This window comes from Schistocerca cancellata, chromosome 4 (genome assembly GCF_023864275.1).
Source record: "Schistocerca cancellata isolate TAMUIC-IGC-003103 chromosome 4, iqSchCanc2.1, whole genome shotgun sequence".
Taxonomy (NCBI): Eukaryota; Metazoa; Arthropoda; class Insecta; order Orthoptera; family Acrididae; genus Schistocerca; species Schistocerca cancellata.
The window spans coordinates 71,220,560-71,234,124 of record NC_064629.1 but is presented as its reverse complement, the minus strand read 5'-3'; the positions used below and the strand labels follow the sequence as shown (position 1 = coordinate 71,234,124).

The window sequence follows — 13,565 nt, the reverse complement described above, 5'->3', positions numbered from 1 at the left end:
ATTACAGTGATTTCAAGGGAATTAGTGGATGGTTGCATAACTTGAAACAGTGCAATAAAATTGGAAGAGACGTCAGATCGAAATTTCGGACCAAGCGTCAACTTGACGATGCACAGTAAGCTGTGGAATCGGCCTGAAAATTTGTAAATGAGATCCCGTCGTTCAGTAATGATTTTGTTTTCAACTCCGACCAATTGGGATTTCAAAAGAAAATGTATATGAAAAGAACCCAGGAAATAAGAAGTACCAAGAGAGTTGTATCAAGATCAACTTACAGCAATGCCTTAACGCAATAGTACACAATTATTCAAATGGTTCAAATGGCTCTGAGCACTATGGGACTTAACTTCTCATGTCATCAGTCCCCTAGAACTTAGAACTACTTAAACCTAACTAACCTAAGGACATCACACACATCCATGCCCGAGGCAGGATTCGAACCTGCGACCGTAGCGGCTACACAATTATTCCGACCATTAATGTGGGAGGTAAGTTGGCAGGATAGTTATTTATTGTTCTGCGAAAAGTTGAAGGTGCTCTGCTCCCTACGATTTTTTCTCGTGAGCGCGATCTTGCAAGGGCTGTAGGGAGTGTTTTCGTCACTGCAAGCAAGAGTGGGAAAATGGGAGTAAGGAACTACAACTGTGGTATGAGTACTACTTTTGGCCAAGAGATGGTCAAAATAACTTGCTTTTGCCTGATTCCTGGTGTGCGTATAAAAATCGTACTCCTTTAGAGCAAATTATACCTCCTGAAAAGTGTGTGACATTGCAGTTCGTACCACCTGGAAGCACTGGACAAATTCAGTCTTTGAATATTTGTTTTTTCTCCGGCTATGAAACATATTATTGCACTATCTGTAGCTATGCCTTGAAGGATAACCAGTTTCACGATAAGTTCCGGGATACACGGTTTCGCATTCGGATGCATGACATCACATTCTATCAGTTCTCATCACTCCGTTACAACAATATGATTCTATATGCATTCTTTAAGACTGGATACCTAGCTGAACGTCCTGCACAGTTTGTAACTCCAAAGGAGTTCGCCTTCGGTCTTGATGGTGCGAACCTTTGTGATCACTGTGGCGCACCATTTTTCTTTCGGTGTTCGGGGTGCAAGTTAATGGTTTGTTCCGAACTTTTCTTAAATGTCCATGATGTCCATTTCGTAAAGTGCAATACATACGGGGTGAGAATTATTGAACTACATGAAAAAGAAACGTAAATTAGTTACAAACTGCGGCGTGCACAAACTTTATTCAACATGTAAACGTCACTGCAGGTATTCGGATTTAGGTTATGACATGTTCGAAATGGCTGCCATCCTTGGCGATGATGTGGCGCAGACGAATAGCGAAATTCTGCATGACCCGCTGAAGTGTCGGAACATCGATGCTGTCAAAAAAAATGTTCATCCAGAAACAATGTGCTGCAGTATATATGGACCGTGTCCGCAAAATACTGCATATACAATGTTCCAATGTGTGTGAAGTCTTATGGGACTTAACTGCTAAGGTCATCAGTCCCTAAGCTTACACACTACTTAACCTAAATTATTCTAAGGACAAACACACACGCCCATGCCCGAGGGAGGACTCGATGCTGCCGATGACCTCCTGAATGGCTGTTTGTAACTCAGTAATGGTCTTGTCTCTAATATAGCCCCACAAAAAGAGTCGCACGGGTTCAGATCCGGAGAATGGCGGCCAATCGAGGCCTATGCCAGTGACCTCTGGATACCCCAGAGCCAGAATGCGATCCCCTAAGCGCTCCTCCAGGACATCAAACACTCTCTTGCTTCGATGGGGGTCGAGCTCCGTCTTGCATGAACCACATCTTGTCGAAATCTGTGTCACTTTGGGTAACTGGGATGAAATCATCTTCGAAAACCTTCACGTACCGTTCGGCAGTCACCGTGCCATCAAGGAATATCGCACAGATTATTCCGTGACTGGCCATTGCACACCAGAGAGTCATTCGCCGAGGGTGAAGAGACTTCTCGATCGCGAAATGCGGATTCTCAGTCCCCTAAATGCGCCAGTTTTGCTTATTGATGAACCCATCTAAATAAAAGTGGGCTTCGTCACTAAACCAAATCATACTATTTCCCACCATGCCCCGCGGCCAACCGGGCAGTTTGAACGTCCTAAGGCAAACCGTTCAGAAGTAGTTGTTGTTGCTGTGGTCTTTAGTCCTGAGACTGGTTTAATGCAGCTCTCCTATCCTGTGCAAGCTTCTTCATCTCCCAGTACTTACTGCAACCTACATCCTTCTGAATCTGCTTAGTGTATTCGTCTCTTGGTCTCCCTCTACGATTTTTACCCTCCACGCTGCCCTCCAATGCTAAATTTGTGATCCCCCGATGCCTCAGAACATGTCCTACCAACCGGTCCCTTCTTCTTGGCAAGTTGTACCACAAACCCCTCTTCTCCCCATTTCTATTCAATACCTCCTAATTAGTTATGTGATATACCCATCTAATCTTGAGCATTCTTCTGTAGCACCATGTTTCGAAATCTTCTATTCTCTTCTTGTCCAAACTATTTATCGTCCATGTTTCACTTCCATACATGACTACACTCCATACAAATACTTTCAGAAACGACTTCCTGACACTTAAATCTATACTCGATGTTAACAAATTTCTCTTCTTCAGAAACGCTTTCCTTGCCATTGCCAATCTACATTTTATATCCTCTCTACTTCGACCATCATCCGTTATTTTGCTCCCCAAATAGCAAAACTCCTTTACTACTTTAAGTGTCTCATTTCCTAATCTAGTTCCCTCAGCATCACCCGACTTAATTCGACTACATTCCATTATCCTCGTTTTGCTTTTGTTGGTGTACATTTTATATCCTCCTTTAAGACACTGTCCATTCCGTTCAACTGCTCTTCCAAGTCCTTTGCTGTCTCTGACAGAATTACAATGTCATCGGCGAACCTCAAAGTTTTTATTTCTTCTCCATGGATTTTAATACCTACTCCGAACTTTTCTTTTGTTTCCTTTACTGCTTGCTCAATATACAGATGTTATGACGATTTTATTTCGTATATTGCAGTAACTGTCACTCTGTACATCCCATAGGTGATCGATCTCTGCACCTGCCGGACACGTAGTTTCTTTCACCCTCCTGATGCACGTTGTGAGTCATTAGAAGCTAATATTTTTCCTGTCCTCATTTTTAACACAACCCTTTGGAATGAGCTTTACTTACGACCGAACTTGCTACCTCGCACTTAAGGGGTTCCTCGTAAGAAACCGTCACGGTTACTTCTTCGAGAAGCACCATAATTTTTTATTAGCTGTGTACAGGTGTGAACGGCCAGAGAACGTGCCATGCACGTTGGGGACATGGAGAGCGTGTGGGCAGAGGAGGAAGAGTTATGGGAGTGTGGACGCAGCGTCGGCCAATGGGGCGGCGAGGCGCGCCAGGCGGCGGCTGGAGGCGGCGCGGCGCGCAGCGGGCCTCAGTGTGCGGCCAACAGCGCACGTGCTAGCAGCATCTCGCATCTGCCACGGCCGCAGGTAAGCATTTGCCGCTTCGCGACAGCACTTCCCCGACGCCGGGCTCAGGGGGCAAAAACTGGCTACGTCAGCAGCGTACGTAGCGCCGGCTTACGCGAAATTTTGTGCTACGCTCCGTACTTAATTTTTCACTCCTTTCGTTTCTTCCACGGTGCTCGGTTTTATATGAGAGCAACAGCACTCGGTAATTGGTCTTTGGTGCTTTATTGCGCTCGGAGGAAGAACTGATCGCAGGTTAGTTTCCACGCGTTTTCTCTTATTTCGCTGCGGTGGAAGACGATCGCGGTCGGTCCGCTCGCCGAGTGGCTGCTCTCTGCCTTTGTTGCGTGCGCGGAAAACGTTCGTGTATTGCCCTTGAGACGGTCTTCTCCTTTGTCATACCACAGCAGCTGTCACTGGTGCTAGTAATCGATTGGCCGTAGGTGTTTTGTTGTGTTCCGAGGAAGAAGTGATCGGAAGTTATATAATGTTATGTTACGTTTAGTGAATCTGCAGTGGTCCTGCACTGCACGACTTGTTGACGGGAAGCGTCAGTCAATGTACAATCCGGAGGATACGTCACCGTATCAGTTTGCTACTTTTTGTAATGCTGCAGTACTACCTTCGGCAAACTTTTGAAGTTTTTTCTCTTCCAGACCTGTTCTAGATACAAATTTTACACATTTAAATCACGCAAATACTTTCCTACATTTCATGAATTTTTGGAGTGTAACATGTGAGAGGGCTGTGAAATATAACGGAATATCAAAATCTCCATAGGGAATTTGTGTAAACGTGTATCACTAATTCTTCGGTTTTCTTCATTTGAGTTTTGCCTCACTCGTTTTGAATTGACCCCGAATGTGAGGGAGCGCGTTTTATTAAAACCGTAAAAGATTAATAGTCTTTTGAGGATCGCTGTGTCTGGTTACTTCTGCGAATTTCCTAATCATAGATAATCAACAGGCTTATTATACGACAGGGCTGTCTGTATTACCGATGTGAAGCAGAGATCTGCTGTTCGAGGATTTCTGTGCTGACCGGCCTAGGAAACATACCCGGCTGTTTCACGCAGGGAGCTAAAACGTACAATTTTTCGCCAGTGTATTGTAACGTGCCACTGCTTCTGAACACTCGAGTTCCGACTGTAAGCATATGGGAGCACTGTTAACGCGTTACGAACACTGCTAACGTTACTTCGGAAGAGTTCGAGAAACTGAACAATGCACTCACCTTGCGGTTTGCATTGTCATATTTGTTCTCTATGTTCTCCACCCCTTTTGAGACTCAACCGTTTCGTCAATGTCGAGCCAGTTAACTGGCTATAATTAGCCTGTCGCTCTCGAGGGAACATCTCTAGCTTCCACCTTAAACCATTCAGCGATACACATGGAATCATAGTTCGTGGGGAGGGAATCTGTACGCAGTCGGCGCGCCCAACACGAACTCGGCCGTTTCTCATTAGGGCAATTACATGAAGTGCTTATCTTCATCTATGCAGTTTTTTACGATTTATATCGTCCACCGTCAGGAATTCTGTATTTCATCTTCAAGCATCTTCTCACAACAGCTGACTTGTACTTGTGAGAATATTAGTCAATAAATGCGTGCTATGCAGTCCCAACCAAATTATTCCTAACAATATGTGCGTTATTCTTGAGACTGTCTACGCTCGTTGTGACGTGCAAAAGGGTCATGATGGCTCAATTTTTCACCTAGTGCTTCGTATTTAAAGGGGGAGACTATAGAAACTGTCAAATATTCTTCCCTCGAATGTTCTTTTGTGTGGTATACATATTCTGGCTCCGCCTCTAATGAATGACCTCACTCTCAACAAGACGTTCCATACTAAGCAAACAATTACGACTCGTATAAAATAAAATAAAAACGAGCTACGGCCTTGTGAAATATCGCGTAATAAAACAACGGCAGGCGCTGAATATTCACGTTGCAGGCTTAGCGATTCCGTTTGCGGTGCTAAGTTGGTGAGATTAGAGCTGTAGGCGTTCTGTCAGCGGTAATGCGTGGTTTCCCAGAAAGACAGCGAGCCGGAGCGCGATAGGACTCCGCCTCACACCAAGTGGACTGAGGGTGCACAGCGATTGCATTACTCAGTAATCTGCCCCTGTTTCACTTCTCTGTCTTCTTCTCGGGGACTATACAACTTCTCGGCTACTTCGGTGTCTACTTTTCGTATGGGCTGTCGATGAACACGGTTGCTAAGTAATTCACCAGTACTAACAAAATGCATTTTTACTGTGGCAAGAGGAAGTAATCGACTCAGTACGTGTCACTGACTTGGCTAATAGTCATTGACGTCTAGTGTAACTTTGAAAATGACGACATTTCTTACGCCTTCAGACGGTACTCGTATTTCACAAAAGTGTATTTTTATATTGAATGTAAAAGTTACATCTGTTTTTGTGCCCATAACTATATGGAAGAAAATTTTCAACTAGTCTTCTGGAATTTTTGTGGCATTCGAGTATTTCTTTTTAAATACCAATATCAAACCACGTCCATCAATGAATGGATTTTGCACAATCGTATGAAACTTGCATTTCGCTGAAGAGCACACAAGGTGCGCTCTTAATGTATGCCTTGCACAATGCCTGCCATATTTTCACTGTAAGTTTTCTAGTGAAACTAAGTTTATCTACCCAACAACGGTTATAGCCAAGTTTTCTTTGTTCATTGAACTCGCTACGCACTCTTAAAAGGTTTTAAAATGAAGAGATCTACATAAAAATGTCTGTAGTAATCGATTGGCCCTTGGTGCGTTATTGTGTTTCAAGGATGAAGTGATCAGAAGTTACGTAACGTTTTATTATGTGTAGTGAATCTCCCGTGGTCCTGCACTGCGAGAGATGATGACAGAAAACGTATAGTACGAAAGGCACGTCACCAAATCATTTGAGGATGTTCTGCGATATCGCACTATTGTCTCTGGCTGACTGTTCAAATTTTATCTCAATAGAGCCTGTTCTAGACCCGTATCTTTCACATTTACATTATGCAAATACTTCGCTACTGTTCTTGAAGAATTTTTCTATTGAAACTCGCGAGAGGGCTGTGAAGAATGACGGACCATCAAAATCTCCACAGGGTACTTTTCTAAACGAATATCACTGATTACTGAGTTTTATTAATTTGGGTTGTGCCTTATTTGTGTTGAATTGATCCAGAATATGAGGAAGCGCGTTTTGTACAAATCAGAAAAGCAATCAAGGATAGCTACTCCTGGTTTTTTTCTGTGAATTTCCTAATTATGGATAATCAACAGGTGTATGTTACGACAGAGCTGTCGATTTCACCGATGTGAAGCAGAGATCTGCCGTTCGAGGAGTTCTATGCTGATCGGTCCAGGAAACACTCAGCAGTTTCATGCTGGAAACTAAAATATGGTATTTGTCGCCATTGTATTGTGACATGTCACTGCTTTTAAGCACTTGAATTGCAACTGTAAGCATTTGGGATCACTGTTCACATACTACGAACACTACTAACATTACTACGGGAGAGTTCGAGAAAGTGAACAATGCACTCACCTTGCTATGCATACTTAATAAATTTAAAAATAAACAGATCTACCTTAAAATATCTCACAATTTTTTTGAATTATGCTCTAGAACACACAGATCACACGAACGAAATTCACACTCTGTTTCACTTGGTTCGCACGTCAGTGTGCACAATAAAAACACTTGGCTACAGATTTCTCTTTACTTTTGTCACTTTGGAAAATCATAATACATTTTAAGCGAATGCGCCTCGAAGCCTATTCATTCATCGTAACATCTCAAAAATAACGGTAATTAACCTCCGTGGTCAATGTAGCAAACTACAGAACAGCCATTTTATATTTCCTGTTATGTACACTTTTGTACACTCCTACGCTACTTGGGTTAATACGCAAGCTAACGAGAAATCTGGTCTCCAGCTTACGTTGCTGAAGAGTGAATAGCTCCATTTAAATTACTTTTAGACGTATCTTGAGACTTCTGAGCTTATTGAAATATGGTGATTTAATAAAGCAGGTCGAAATTCTTTCGGGGAAGAGGATTGAGATTTCTGAATGTAACCCTCCAAGTCTCCTGTCATTTCTTAAAATTAATACTGGAAAACACGCTTCCTGATACACGGGCTGGTCTTCCTCGTGGTGCCCAAGGTCTCTTAATTATATTGCGAGCTCCATAGGCCTTCCTTTTACGTCAGACAACTCTTAACAAAGAATGTCGTAACTGTTACCACTAAGCGTGATATTTACGTCAGCACCTGAAGACTGTAGCATCCTATAACCTATAAAGATATTACCAGCCAGCAATTGAGATAACGCTTCACTCTCCGTTCCTTTCTCATTGTGCAGTAAACAGCGTTGAAGATGGTGTGTGTGTGTGTGTGTGTTTGTTTGGAGAACTCTATACCAGGGTCTGCCCGCACAACCTAGAAATTCTTGTTCCAGTAATACATTCGTGCTGTTCCGCTACACCGCAATTTTTATCTGTCTCAACTCCTCAACTCGGCGCATATCCTACTTCAAGGTGAGAGCTTCGTTCTGGCAAATGGTTTATTGTTTACTCTTCTGGCTTACGAAATATGCTCTCGTCTTCCATTGAAGTAGTATCAGTTATTCGCTAACATTCTGTTGACAATGAGATCATCCTTATCTAATGGAAACAGTAGACGAAGGACATACACTAGATGCAATCTTAGTAGATTTCTGAAGGGCGTTCAGCATTCTACCGCACTGTCGACTGATAATGAGGTTAAGATCATAGTGAGGATTTTCTCTATGTGTCGTTGGATCGAAAAAAGTTTGAATTATAGACAAAAATTTACCAACGGGTGTGCCCCAGGAAACTGTGGTAAGACCATTAACACTCTCAGTTTAAATAAAAGTTTCTTGCAAATTGGATCAACAGCTCTCAAAATTGTTTATTGCCGTGACTGTTGCTTACAGGAAAATAGGATCGCTCTATAAGTGTAAGAAAACGCAAAAGGCTTAGAAAATATTTTAATTTAGTATGTTGAATAAGGACTGGCCTTAAATGTATGTAACGACCATAAATGAAAGAAATAATCCTGTATTAATCGATTTAGCCGGCCGCGGTGGCCGAGCGGTTCTGGGCTCTTCAGTCCGGAATCACGCGGCTGCTACGGTCGCAAGTTCGAATCTTGCTTCGGGCATGGATGTGTGTGATGTCCTTAGGTTAGTTAGGTTTAAGTAGTTCTAAGTCTAGGGGACTGATGACCTCAGATGTTAAGTCCCATAGTGCTTAGAGCCATTTGAACCATTTTTTGTATTAATTGATTTAAAGGTTCTTGAAATTGTCACCGTGTTTAAATATCTAGTAAAAATACTACGTATCAGTTGAATTCAACACGCGAAACCAGTAATTAGGAAGGTGAAACGTTGGGAAGACCTGGGAAGTGTAGTCTCTGAAGGAAACAGGATGCAAGACTCAATGACCATCTAATATCTAATCTAGGGTAGTACACCACCGTTCAAAGTTTGACTGGAAATCGCTTAAATAAGGACGATGCTGTTCTCACATTACTCTGTTGGATTAAATTAAATTATCTACATTCAAGGCAGGCTATGTCTCCATCTCATACCTCGAGTGCGTACCGTGAGAATAAGATACGAACAGTTGTGTTTTTCTCGCTCCATTTCCGAATGGATTAGAAGAGAGAGTGGGTTAGTATTGGTATGAAGTACCCTCTGCCATACACTTTATAGTATCTTACGCAATATACATGCAGAATGGCGCAGTTGTGGCGCAACAACGGGAGAGTACTGAAAAATATTTATAATCGAGCTTAATACTTGTCAGCACTGGTCTGAAATCTGCACAGTTTGCGGTTACGGATCAGCAAGCAAGAATTTGTCTGCTCTCGCTCCTCGGCCCTTACCCCTGCTCTTGCCTCCTCCTCTTACTCCCATCCCCATCCCCCCGCCCCGCCGCTCCATTTTCTCACTCTCTCTCTCTCTCTCTCTCTCTCTCTCTCTTACGCACTCACTTCAGCTATCCATCGAATTCGTGTGTTTATTTACTTTTGCACGATTATTTCGATATTTCCCTTTGCTCTATTCTAGCTTTTGCTACAGATGACACTAGTGATATGAGTCTGTCCTTGATGTTACAGCGGACGCGATATGCTCACGAAGGTACTTAGCGCTAACTTCCTTCATTAAGGAACTCAGTCGGGACTTGAAGGATACAGAAATAGAACAAAGCTTCATTATAGGATTACCACGACCTTCATCCTTCGCAGACCTTAGTGGTATCTAAGTTTCAAGCCCTGCAATTATTTGGATTAATTACACTGTTAAACTGGTATATAATTGGAGGGATGAAACGAAAGACCACAGCATTAACGTTCTGCTTTAGGAAGGAATCTTCGCGTTGTCAGACTGCGTTGTCATAACTCTTCCCTGTGCAGAAGCGATTAGTTGTACAGACATTTTTCGCGAACACACTACCATTGCATTCATTGAGATGGAGATGTTATAAAAAGCGAAACCTAAGACATCGGTGAAATAGTAACATGAGTTTGAGCCGTCTTTAGAGTTCAAACAAAATGAGGTGATGTAGTAGTGGTTAAGGCAATAGACTCGCATTCCGCATTTGAGACTTCCACATCCCCGTCTGACGATCGTAAATTAGGTTTTCTGTTGTTTCTTCGTCACTTCAGAGCAATGCCGGAATGATTCTTTCTAAACGATCGCCATCTTTGTGCGTGCGAGCTGGTGTTTCATTTCGAGCAGTATTGAGAACACGTTAAATTTTATCCCTCCTTTTAATATTGAGGTAGAGGAATTTCGTAGCTATGAGTGCGTGAGCAACTAATGATGGTATTTGCTTCAGTTTCATGACCAAATTTTTCGACTTAAGTAACATGTACTCAGGTAGCAAACCGTCCAAAACCAGAAGGTAGTTCAGATCGAGCTTTGGTACTCGAGTGATCGACCTTTCGGATTTCGAATAGATTTTCCTTAGACTCACAAATTTCTCTCAAGCCAGTTTTTTATTTGTCGAATGTTAAAATGTCCTTTTTTTCAAGGAGACCTTGTTTGCGTGGAACGTTAAGACACAGCATCTCTAATGAAACAGGGTCGTCTGTTTGAGCATCCATCCCACGACGACGGGTTGAGCACCACAACGCCCTGTAGGAGTAGGTACGTCGTCTCTTTCCTCAGACTAGGCGTTGACTTACAGTTTAACGTCATATACACTATTGAAACGATTACGAATTTTTCACATACACGGCAGTTATCAAAACTGAAGGTCAAGCAAATTTTCAAAATGAATTCTACTGACAACCGAGGTTACAGACTCAGGACATTGAATTTATTTCCCGAATACAACCTGATGATCGTTCAATTCAGGCCGGTATTTATATCGTAAGTGCGAATCGTTTTACCACCATTAAACCGTGGTCAGTGACATGTTCCTGTGTCTTACGTTTCGTCCCTTTTCACAGGAGATATATTCAGAGGTTATAAAAATGTAGCTGGTTAATTTTAAAAGGTAAACCAACTTTTAGCCTCTAAAGGGGTCTGAAACTGAATTGTTTAATCGCCCAAATTTTCAGTCTTCAAGACTCAAAGTTTCAGTTTCACTACTGAAATCTGTCTCGAGTACGACTGTTTGTCGATCTCTGTAGTGCTCAATCTTGGAAGAACGGTGGCAGCCGAGAAAGGCTTCAGTAATGGGAATAAACGTTGAATCCTAAAAACGAGGGTAAAATGACAGAGCCAGACAAATCAGAATATTTTATTTGGTTAAATAATGGCTGAAAATTTTGGGGATTTGTTCCACAGCTTCGACAACGATTCAGTAGAACCTGCCTTCCCGAACCTGAATTGCATAATCAGACAGAAGGCAAGACGCTTTATAGCACTGATGAGGCATCAAAGACATAGGTGAGGAGTGTCCACATTGATGCTACCCGATGAGGCAGAAGGACGTCTGGTCTCAAAGGGCGCGCGGCTGTGCCTCGGAGATAGCTGCCACCTTATCTGTCGACAGCCCGACCGCCTCACAGCTGACACTGCATGTCCTTGCGCCTCGGCCCACTGATATTCCTACCGCCCTCCCAATGCACCAGGCTGGACCAGCTCAAAATTTCTCTAATTACTCCGGTATGTGCCGCTCCTAGCCCCCCACCCCATTCACGTAACACGTAAACATGACGTTATTAAGAACGTAATACAAAATTAACTGCGATCCTCCCGGACCAGCACACGGAGCTAGAACCCGGGGTAACGTAACACTTCTACTTGCTAGAGCTGACAGTAAAAAAAATTGAAACACAAGGAAAATGCAAACCGGTCATTCAATGAACTGTCTTCAAAAGAAGGTTGGCGCGAGACGATGTACACCAACGAAGAGAAGGTAGAAATGCTAATCATCTAGGAAATGCGAGTTAGTAGAACAATAATTGTAATAATGAGGGATGTAGCTAAGTCTTTCAAGATTTTAATAAGTAACCACACTGATCAGCCAGAACATTATGACCATTGTCACCGCAAGGTTGGATGCCACCTGCTGACGTTGCGGGCACGTGACACGCTATGAAAAGTATATTAGTGTAGGAGAGACGGATGAGCGATTACCCTAGCGGAGAAATGGGCAGCAAATAGGGAAATCCACTGAGGTAAGAAACTTTGTCAAAGGATAGATTATTATTATGCAAAGCCTGTGAATGAGTATCTCAAAAACGGCGAAGCTAGTCGGATGTTCACGTGCTACTGTCGTGAGCATCTACGGAATGAGCTAGCACAGTGAAACTACCACTAGGCGCTAAATGGTTGAACGTCCACGGCTCTTCACAGAACTAGAGGTCCAAAGGCTTGTCTGCTCTGTAAGTAGGATTCATGATGATATGTGGTATCTCTGCCGAAAGTGCACAATACTGGCGTACGCACCAGCGTTTCGGAGCACACCGTTCGTCGTACATTGTTAAAGATGGAGCTCCGTAGCAGACCACCCCTATGTGTTCACATGTTGACCCAACGAGATCGCCAATTACGATTTCACTGGACACGGGACTATCGGGATTCGACCGTCGATCAATGGAAGCGTGTCCGCTCTTCGGATGTGTCACATTTTTGTTACACTAAGTCGATGTTCGTCTCCACAAACGCCGTTATCCAGGCGAATGGCGGCTCGAAACGTGCAGTGCGCTTCCGACTCAGGCTGGTGGGAGCAGTATTATGCTATGGGAGACATTCTCCTGAGTTTGCATGGGACCTGTGGTAGAAATCGAAGACACGCTGACAGCTGCGAACCACCTCCCTCCCTTCATACTTGATATCTTCCCCTTCGGCGATGTTATCTTTCAGCAGAATAATTGCCCGTGTCTCGGGGCTAGGACCGTGCCACAGTGGTTTGAGGAGCATTATAGCGAACTCACGTTGATGTCAAAATTCCCCTGATATAAATTCTATAGAACCCATATGGGTCGCTATTGGGCGCCATCACCGCGTACGTAAATCAGAGGCCCGTTATTTACGCGAATTACATGACCCGTGCGTAGACATCTAATGCCACATACCTTCACAAACCTACCAGCAAGCTGTCGGATCCGTGACACGCAAAATCAGTGATGTATTTCGTTCCAAAGACGGAGAAACAAGCTACTAAGCAGGTGGTCATAATGTTTAGGCTCATCAGTGTAATTTGTATATGAATAAACTTTGCAGATTCTAATATGCCAGATGTATCTTCGCTTTCCCGAACGGGCTAGATTTAAGCTGTGAATAAAGAGTAGAATCTATTTTGCACGCTGGGATACGTCTTGGTTATTCTTAAGACGGTGGTGGAACGTGATAGCTCATAAGCACAGTCTATGCTCTGGCGATGTTCCACACACGAATACATTATCAGATTCGGAGAGATGTTAGTAGATGTAAAGAGCTGTTGCTATTTAAAACTGAAAAAGTAGATTTTTTAACTGCGAAATTTATGGAAATAAGTGATTAAACACTTGGAGAAGCCATTTCCGGAAAACGGATGGAGATACTTCTTCGTTGTGTTGGCGGTCCTGGA

General features: G+C 43.1%; 1 protein-coding gene across 1 annotated transcript in view; it reads left to right on the top strand.

Annotated features, from left to right (window-relative positions):
* Positions 1-3,490: 3,490 nt before the first annotated feature.
* Positions 3,491-13,565, top strand: part of LOC126183227 (ecdysone 20-monooxygenase) — a 175,783-nt gene continuing 165,708 nt past the window's right edge. The window contains exon 1 of the mRNA XM_049925012.1: positions 3,491-3,531. The gene's annotated coding sequence lies outside the window, so the exon portion shown is untranslated. The remainder of the gene's footprint in view (positions 3,532-13,565) is intronic.